General features: G+C 38.4%; 1 protein-coding gene across 2 annotated transcripts in view; it reads left to right on the top strand.

Moving 5' to 3' along the window:
* The first annotated feature begins 1,876 nt into the window (after positions 1-1,876).
* HMGCR (3-hydroxy-3-methylglutaryl-CoA reductase) overlaps positions 1,877-9,507 on the top strand; it is a 52,730-nt gene continuing 45,099 nt past the window's right edge. The window contains exon 1 of one of the 2 annotated variants that reach the window (XM_053701402.1): positions 1,877-2,028. The gene's annotated coding sequence lies outside the window, so the exon portion shown is untranslated. Of the gene's footprint in view, positions 2,029-2,164; positions 2,311-9,507 lie in introns of those variants that run through there. The other variant, XM_053701403.1, reaches the window with a different exon arrangement.

Genomic DNA, 9,507 nt, shown 5'->3' with positions numbered 1-9,507 from the left:
CAGTAATAAAATAAGTATTTTCAAATGTAATATTTGATAGATTGTATACTTATTTTATCATATATATATATATATATATATATATATATATATATATATATATATTTATATTATCTACTGACATGCACAGATACCCTGACAAAAGAGACCGAAAAATAAATATGGATGGTCATAAAAACTTTGCAAAAACAACAAATCTAATGGTGGTCTATGACTTTTGCACAGTACTGTATGTGTGTGTATATACAGTATATATATATATATATATATATATATACACACACACACGGTTTTAAATTTCCACTAGTTCACTAGTCATGCGACTAGCACTGCAGATTGGATCAACTGCAGTTTCTGCTTGGGACCAGCAGTGCTCTGCAAGTCCAGAGACGTATTTTTACTGTGTGTTTATCCCTTTTGCTGGAATTAAACACACAGTAGTTAAAATAAAAAGGCTCTAACGAATTAGAGCATGTAATTTTTGGATTATTATGGCCCTTTAAATATTGTGGGTGTAGGGCAGTTTAAAAGGAAAGAAAACACTGTAATTACAATTTTCTACAGTGAACTTTTTTTTTTATTATTATTGATGTGTATATATAATTGAATATATTGTTTATGTATCACAATTATATTAACAGTACCATGTATCTTGTTTAACAAATTTTTTTTTTAACATATTCATAAAAAAGATATGAAACCATTCGCTAGTCAGATTGGGATACCTACAGCACCAAGCCATAGTTCAAATGTGGAACAAGCACTGCTGATTGCTAGTCCCGAGTGGTACTTTTACTGTGTGTTTGACCCGTTGCAGGGGTTAAAAACTCAGTAGTGCCGAGGTTAAAAACACAGTAGTGCACGGTCGATATTAAAATTACATAATCTAATGAATAATTTTCAATTATTATAGCACTTTAATAATATAATATATTCTTTGGTGGAAGAGGTTAATTTCTCTGAATTTTTGTGTGTTTTAAAGAACTAATAAGTGTACTTATGCAATAGTCCTTTTAATTAATAGTGCAGCTATCCCACAGTGTCCATTTTAAAATGCTTCTGAATATTTCTATCCTAGAATACATTACTCCCTCTACCCACGTTTAAAAAAAAAAAAAGGAATTTATACTACTCCTTTCTTCCCATACACACATTGATGCTATGAAAAAAATGACATATTATAACGGTGATGTGAGTAATGCACATCAAATCTATACTGAATACCCTTCCCAACCATTTAGAGGTGAAGGCTTATGCAGAAACACGAATGTGATATAAATTCCTGACTACAAATTCCTGGACAGTAGTTTTTGGCGGGTCAGGAAAGTGAGAACTCCATAAGCAGCTTCATTGGATGTTATGAGAGGCCAAGGAAAATAGGTTCACTTTCACAGGTGTATAATATCTATAATATGACATAACTACTACATTGTAACCATCTAGTCTGTCTGTTTGTGTCGTTTCAAAGTTATATTACATCGGACACATGTACCGTCACGAACCTTGACTCGTATGTTTTAATAACTTCGATACACCAGTATATGATTAAGTCATTGACTCTTGTCAGAACATTGACATATGCTAATATTTTGGATTTACATCCCCTACAAACTCACTTGCCTGTGTGTTATTGTATGAACTGTCTGCCTTCTTACGGTTCATGGCCTGTTAAGTTATATGAGCATCGCCTCTATCTTAACATCCCCGCACCTCAAACCAACAACGATCATTGGTTCTTGGCAAGTGAGGAGAGATCGCGCGTTCCCTTCTTCTACTTACCTAGCGGCTTGTTACTATGGTAACTACATGACGAGTCACCTGTCCCAGTCAGCCATTGGATGATTTATCAGACCACTAGCATCCTAGTCCCATCTGGTTCCTCCCCCTGCTGAGCCTGTCAGTTTGCTAGTCGGATGACGTACGCTTTCACTCGCTCTGCGGCAATAGAGGAGAACAGAGCTCTCCTTACAACTGAGAGTTTCCCTCTGCCGCCGCCGGGCCTGTCACCGGATAGCTGCCTTTCTGAAGGTTAGTGTGTTTACCCTCACAAACAGGCCCACGCGAGGTGGTGGTGTTTTTTTCTGTCAGGCAATCTGTAAGACAGCTACGGGTGAGGGGTGTTAACTGGGTCCTTGGATCAGATCAGGCAGTTGATTCCTGTTTCTAAGTGTACCGAGTAGAAGTAAAAGTACCTGATCTCTTGGTTATTTTGCTTTTTTATCTGCTAATGCTGCATTATCGTGATTCGTAGGCAACAACATTTCTTGAATAGGCGAGTACGACCCATGTATACCACAAGCAGAGATAGAGGTGAACAAAAAAACCTAAAGCCAATAAACCTACGCTCCTAAAAATTCACTTCTAATGACCTTTGTGTTTTAATTGTAAATATGTAATGTATTGTAATGTACTACTGTATAACGTCACCTATATCTGAAATGTTTTTCATATATTTTGCCCATCTCTGTGTGTATATAATGTATCAAATCTTAGAATGTAGGGCACAGTAGGAAGGTATATGGTGGAGTATGCTGTCCAAAGCATAATATAGAATTAATTATAATTGATGTATTCATTAAAATATTTTAAATAAACTCAATAGTCAATTAGTTTGTTGGTACATTTATAAATAAATATTTTTAATTATAGAGTTTTTATAATCATTGTGATTCAAGTAGATGACAGCATTTCTTAGACATGTAGCTGATGAAACCAGTGCTGCTTTAGATGCGAACAATGACTATGCCTGAATCATGGCACATATTTATTGGCTTTCTTATTTATTTCTGACAACTTTTTTTTTTACAGTGTTTTAGTTTTATCATTTTTTTTTTTTTTTAAATTTGCAGTAATCACCCATATTTATAATTTCCTATACATTTTTATACGTTTTGCCATCTTACTGTTTAGCTTATTCCGTCTTTTATTAGTGGGTGGATTTAGACATCAGTCATAGATGTTTAACATGCATGTATTTTATTTATGAACTTTTAAAACCAATGAGGAAAAATTAGATAGACATTAATTTATAAAACTTAGGAGACACCTACTAAGTAGTTTTGGTTTATCACAAATTTATTTTTGTTCTTTTTAGTTATGGTTCCAGTATACAGTATTTGGAATACAGCGTATACTGTACAATATTCTATATCATGGTGTTTGATAAACTTGTATAACACTTTAGAGCTATCCAAATGTATCTTATGCATGACTAAGGGCCTGATGAACTAAAGCTCTCTAGTCTGGCGTGATTATCTACAAGGTCCTTCAAACAATTTTAGAAAGGCAAATGATACATTGAGAGCTGTTTATATCACTATACAGAGTTCTGAATGTGAAGAAACACCTGCATTACAATATGATTCTCAAAAAAGAACCCCAAAGTATTTGCATAATTTCCATGCTGGCCAGTTTTTGATCATCAGTTCCAAAGAGAGGATTTTATATGTAGACCCCAATAACAAATTCGGAAACCGTTTTACTAGCTTAAGAAGTTTGACAAACTTTGTCATAGACGATGTTGAAGTGAACTGTTTAATTTACAGCTTAATACAATTTTTTTTTCTCTCTAAACATATCAGTCTCTTCCTCATAAACTTCTATATATGTTGGGGTTATCCAATTTCGGTCCATGATGGCCACAAACAGCCCAAGATTTAAGGAACTTTCCACTTAAATAGACATTAAACCCAGGGCTTGACACATTTCTTCAAAATCTAGGAGCCAAAAACTTTTGAACTGATATATATATATATATATATATATATATATATATATATATATATATATATATATATATATATATATATATATATATATATATAATCTGGAAATATAACTTTTTCTATCACTCATATATGGGTGAGTAGCAGTTAAAATCTGAACTCAAAATAAAGTAATTTAAAATTCTGTTGAAACTACCAAGAAGTTCATGTTTATCTACAGCTAACACTGAAGGTTTAATTGCTCACTAGTTCACAAGGATGGCTCCAACAGTTGTATTGTATTGGTGGACAGTGACATGCATCCAAATTTAAGAGTATGCAAATCTATTGCAGCTAACCTCATTCAAAAAGTGAAATATTTCTTTCCTTTTGAAAACACCAAAGACACTGCTGCCCCTGGTACTTCCCAATGGCCAAATTTGTTCTTTCATTATTCAAATAGAGCATGCAATTTTAGGCAACTTTCTAATTTACTCCTATTGTCAATTTTTCTTCATTCTCTTGGTATCTCTATTTATTTGAAAAACGAATGTAAGCTTAGGAGCCAGCCCATTTTTGGTTCAGAACCCTGTGTAGCGCTTGCTGATTAGTGTCTACTTCTTCAAATTAAGATTCCAAAAGAACAAAGAAAAAATAATTGGAGTAAATTAGAAAGTTGCTTAAAACTGAATGCTCAATTTGAATCGTGAAAGAAAAAAATTGGGTTTCATATCCCTTTAAGTACCCTCAAATCTGTGCTGTGTTTGCTTCAGACACACCTAATGGAGTCCACATTTGAAGTAGTAGAAAGTGCCAGATGCTTTCAAAAGGATAAAAAATTGTATCTGCAGAAGGGTCATTTATGTTCTTTAAAGTATGAAGGCTCACTATCCTGACCCCTTTGCAACCTTATGGTCTGATGTTGGTTTGTGGGACATCTTCCTTTTGTGAGCATCTCCTGGTCTAATTATATTTTATCTGATTCACAATAAGTACAATTTTAATTCTTTACTGTGAGAGATTCAACAAAGTAGTGCTTATGTATGAGAGTGTAATGGGCATAACGGATTGCATCACCCTTCTAGTATTCTATGGTGCTCCTTTTTATACATATGATTTTTTAAGCAGTATCCTATCTCCAATACATACACTAAATTCCAAATCTTGAGGATTTTATTTTTTCCTACTTTAAACTGGTAGTTTTCTAAGTATTTGAAATATGTTCCTACCATATTATACTGTTTAAACTAATTTCATTTGCGTAGCAAAGTTACAGTGGTGTTTTACTATTTAGGATCAGATTTGAGTTAATATGTTTGAGTAATTAGTAGTGCAGAACATCGCTACCAAAGAAAATCTTTATAGAAAAAGGTATACGATTATTATGTGCTTTACATATTATTAAACTGGGAATTGTTAATATGCAGAGTTAGAGACAGTCTACTTCAGATGTTTTATTGTTTAAAAAGATAGATAATCCCTGTATTGCATAACCAACACAGTTATATTGATACACTTTTTACCTTTTGTGATCACCTTGTGTATAAGCCTCTGCAGACTGCCCCCTTATTTCCGCTTTTTTGACAGACTTGCATTTTAGCCGATCATTGCTGACTCCTAGGTAAATCCACGGGAGTAAGCACAACATTACCTATATGACATACATGAGCTAGTGCTGCCTAGCTGTGAAAAACTGTCCAAATTCACTGAGATAAGAGGCGGCCTTCAAGGGCTTAGAAATTAGCATATAACCCTACATAGATTTAGCTTTCAACAAAGAATACAGATAGAACAAAGCAAATTTGATGATAAAAGTAAATTGGAAGGTTGTTTAAAATTGCATGGCCTATTTAAATCATGATCCCAGAAGCAGAACTTTTTTTTCACTTTCTGCGATGAGATTTTTTTTAGTTAAAAATTTTCTGCAGGTCATTTTGAAATAGAAATCACTTCACTATGGTCTCTTCATGCATTACCCCCCTGCATATCAATATCACCCTGGTCTCTTCATGCATACCCCCCTGCACATCAATATCACCCTGGTCTCTTCATGCATACCCCCTTCATATCAATATCACCCTGGTCTCTTCATGCATACCCCCCTGCATATCAATATCACCCTGGTCTCTTCATGCATACCCCCCTGCACATCAATATCACCATGGTCTCTTCATGCATACCCCCTTCATATCAATATCACCATGGTCTCTTCATGCATACTCCCCTTCATATCAATATCACCATGGTCTCTTCATGCATACTCCCCTTCATATCAATATCACCCTGGTCTCTTCATGCATACCCCCTTCATATCAATATCACCCTGGTCTCTTCATGCATACTCCCCTTCATATCAATATCACCCTGGTCTCTTCATGCATACTCCCCTTCATATCAATATCACCATGGTCTCTTCATGCATACTCCCCTTCATATCAATATCACCATGGTCTCTTCATGCATACTCCCCTTCATATCAATATCACCATGGTCTCTTCATGCATACTCCCCTTCATATCAATATCACCATGGTCTCTTCATGCATACCCCCCTGCATATCAATATCACCATGGTCTCTTCATGCATACCCCCCTGCATATCAATATCACCATGGTCTCTTCATGCATACCCCCCTGCATATCAATATCACCATGGTCTCGTCATGCATACCCCCCTGCATATCAATATCACCCTGGTCTCTTCACGCATACCCCCCTGCATATCAATATCACCCTGGTCTCTTCATGCATACCCCCTTCATATCAATATCACCCTGGTCTCTTCATGCATACCCCCCTGCATATCAATATCACCCTGGTCTCTTCATGCATACTCCCCTTCATATCAATATCACCCTGGTCTCTTCATGCATACCCCCCTGCATATCAATATCACCCTGGTCTCTTCATGCATACCCCCCTGCATATCAATATCACCATGGTCTCTTCATGCATACCCCCCTGCATATCAATATCACCATGGTCTCTTCATGCATACCCCCCTGCATATCAATATCACCATGGTCTCGTCATGCATACCCCCCTGCATATCAATATCACCATGGTCTCTTCATGCATACCCCCCTGCATATCAATATCACCATGGTCTCGTCATGCATACCCCCCTGCATATCAATATCACCCTGGTCTCTTCATGCATACCCCCCTGCATATCAATATCACCCTGGTCTCTTCATGCATACCCCCTTCATATCAATATCACCCTGGTCTCTTCATGCATACCCCCCTGCATATCAATATCACCCTGGTCTCTTCATGCATACTCCCCTTCATATCAATATCACCCTGGTCTCTTCATGCATACCCCCCTGCATATCAATATCACCCTGGTCTCTTCATGCATACCCCCCTGCATATCAATATCACCATGGTCTCTTCATGCATACCCCCCTGCATATCAATATCACCATGGTCTCTTCATGCATACCCCCCTGCATATCAATATCACCATGGTCTCGTCATGCATACCCCCCTGCATATCAATATCACCCTGGTCTCTTCATGCATACCCCCCTGCATATCAATATCACCCTGGTCTCTTCATGCATACCCCCTTCATATCAATATCACCCTGGTCTCTTCATGCATACCCCCCTGCATATCAATATCAACCTGGTCTCTTCATGCATACCCCCCTGCATATCAATATCACCCTGGTCTCTTCATGCATACTCCCCTTCATATCAATATCACCCTGGTCTCTTCATGCATACCCCCCCCCCTGCATATCAATATCACCCTGGTCTCTTCATGCGTACCCCCCTGCATATCAATATCACCCTGGTCTCTTCATGCATACCCCCTGCATATCAATATCACCCTGGTCTACTCTCTTCATGCATACCCCCCTGCATATCAATATCACCCTGGTCTACTCTCTTCATGCATACCCCCCTAATATACCAGTGTTATACTTAACAATAATATAACTAAACTGCAATTTAAATATAGTCTGTTTCCGTTGATGCTTTGCTCTGACTTTGGCATCATTTCATTATAGTTGTATCATGTATGTTTTAACCTTTACAAACAGCCCCAGGGGGTATATAATACATCTGCTGCCTGTGACTTTATATGGTTTATGATATCACACAGAAAACATAGCACTCCAGTGTCGCGCTATGGAGGGAGGGGCGAGTGTCAGTGTGCAGGAGCAGAACACCAGTACGTGAGAGACATTTACAGATCCCCCCCCCCCCCCCCCCAGCTGCCTTTTCTGCAAACACTTGTAACCCTTCTCCTCCCCGGCTCAAAGTGTTAATAGCACCGCACAGGGAAAAAAAGTGTTATCCCTGCTGCGGTCTGCTTGTGAAGACTGTTAGATTAAAAGTGATGTGTGTGGACGGAGTTTTGGGAATGCCGATTCCCACTTTTGATAATCAATCACAATTGCCAAATTAGACAAGACACACAACCAACCGGTATAAGCTTTCACAGTAGTGTTGTAAAAAAAAGAACATGAAGGCTGAAGCTAGCACTGCTTAAAACTGAGGCGGTCCCCACCTCTCTACTGAAGCCCGCACCCAGGCTGTAAACATTTTTTTGTGAATGTGAGCGCAGCCTTCATGTTCTTTTTTTTTTACAACACTACTGTGAAAGCTTATACCGGTTGGTTGTGTGTCTTGTCTAATTTGGCAATTGTGATTGATTATCAAAAGTGGGAATCGGCAATTCCCAAAACTCCGCCCACACACATCACTTTTAATCTAACAGTCTTCACAAGCAGACCGCAGCAGGGATAACACTTTTTTTCCCTTTGCGGTGCTATTAACACTTTGAGCCGGGGAGGAGAAGGGTTACAAGTGTTTGCAGAAAAGGCAGCTGGGGGGGATCTGTAAATGTCTCTCACGTACTGGTGTTCTGCTCCTGCACACTGACACTCGCCCCTCCCTCCATAGCGCGACACTGGAGTGCTATGTTTTATGTGTGATATCATAAACCATATAAAGTCACAGGCAGCAGATGTATTATATACCCCCTGGGGCTGTTTGTAAAGGTTAAAACATACAAACAGCCCCAGGGGGTATATAATACATCTGCTGCCTGTGACTTTATATGCTTTATGATACCACACAGAAAACATAGCACTCCAGTGTCGCGCTATGGACAACCGCTGTAGTGTAACCCTTCTCCCCGCTCAAAGTGTTAATAGCACCGCACAGGGAAAAAAAGTGTTATCCCTGCTGCGGTCTGCTTGTGAAGACTGTTAGATTAAAAGTGATGTGTGTGGGCGGAGCTTTGGGAATGCCGATTCCCACTTTTGATAATCAATCACAATTGCCAGATTAGACTAGACACACAACCAACCGGTATAAGCTTTCACAGTAGTGTTGTAAAAAAAAGAACATGAAGGCTGCGCTCACATTCACAAAAAAATGTTTACAGCCTGGGTGCGGGCTTCAGTAGAGAGTGGGGACCGCCTCAGTTTTAAGCAGTGCTAGCTTCAGCCTTCATGTTCTTTTTTTTTTTTACAACACTACTGTGAAAGCTTATACCGGTTGGTTGTGTGTCTTGTCTAATTTGGCAATTGTGATTGATTATCAAAAGTGGGAATCGGCAATTCCCAAAACTCCGCCCACACACATCACTTTTAATCTAACAGTCTTCACAAGCAGACCGCAGCAGGGATAACACTTTTTTTTCACTGTGCGGTGCTATTAACACTTTGAGCCGGGGAGGAGAAGGGTTACACTACAAGGGTTTTTCTGCTATTATTAACGCGCATCCCTGGCTGCACACTTACCTCAGTCGCAGAAGCAGTTCTGGCGGCTAAAGTAATAAAT

The sequence above is a fragment of the Bombina bombina genome, chromosome 2 (assembly GCF_027579735.1).
Source record: "Bombina bombina isolate aBomBom1 chromosome 2, aBomBom1.pri, whole genome shotgun sequence".
NCBI classification, from domain to species: Eukaryota; Metazoa; Chordata; class Amphibia; order Anura; family Bombinatoridae; genus Bombina; species Bombina bombina.
The sequence above is the reverse complement of the archived record's forward strand: the minus strand, read 5'-3'. Positions and strand labels throughout refer to the sequence as shown.